Source organism: Eurypyga helias, unplaced genomic scaffold (assembly GCF_000690775.1).
Source record: "Eurypyga helias isolate BGI_N326 unplaced genomic scaffold, ASM69077v1 scaffold4565, whole genome shotgun sequence".
Classification (NCBI taxonomy): Eukaryota; Metazoa; Chordata; class Aves; order Eurypygiformes; family Eurypygidae; genus Eurypyga; species Eurypyga helias.
This window is the reverse complement of record NW_010249403.1, coordinates 67,619-67,873: the sequence shown is the minus strand read 5'-3', so window position 1 is coordinate 67,873 and position 255 is coordinate 67,619.

The following is a 255-nucleotide window of genomic DNA, read 5'->3' as shown; positions in this document are numbered from 1 at the left end:
GGGGGCCTGTCCCAGAGGGCACAGCCACGGGCTGTGGGGAAGGGGCTTTGTGCCAGCTCTCCTCCCGCAGCCCAGCAGCTACACCCCCCCTGCTTCCGACAAGGAAGCTCGGCTTTTCCCAAACCCTCGCTTCCCAAAGCCCAGCAGCGCTAGCATTTTGCCTTTTAACACGCTTTTCCGAAGCCAAGTAAGCAGAAACACACGTTTTCAGGAGTTATTAGGGCCGCAGCTGCCCGGCGGGGGTTGCAGGGGGCT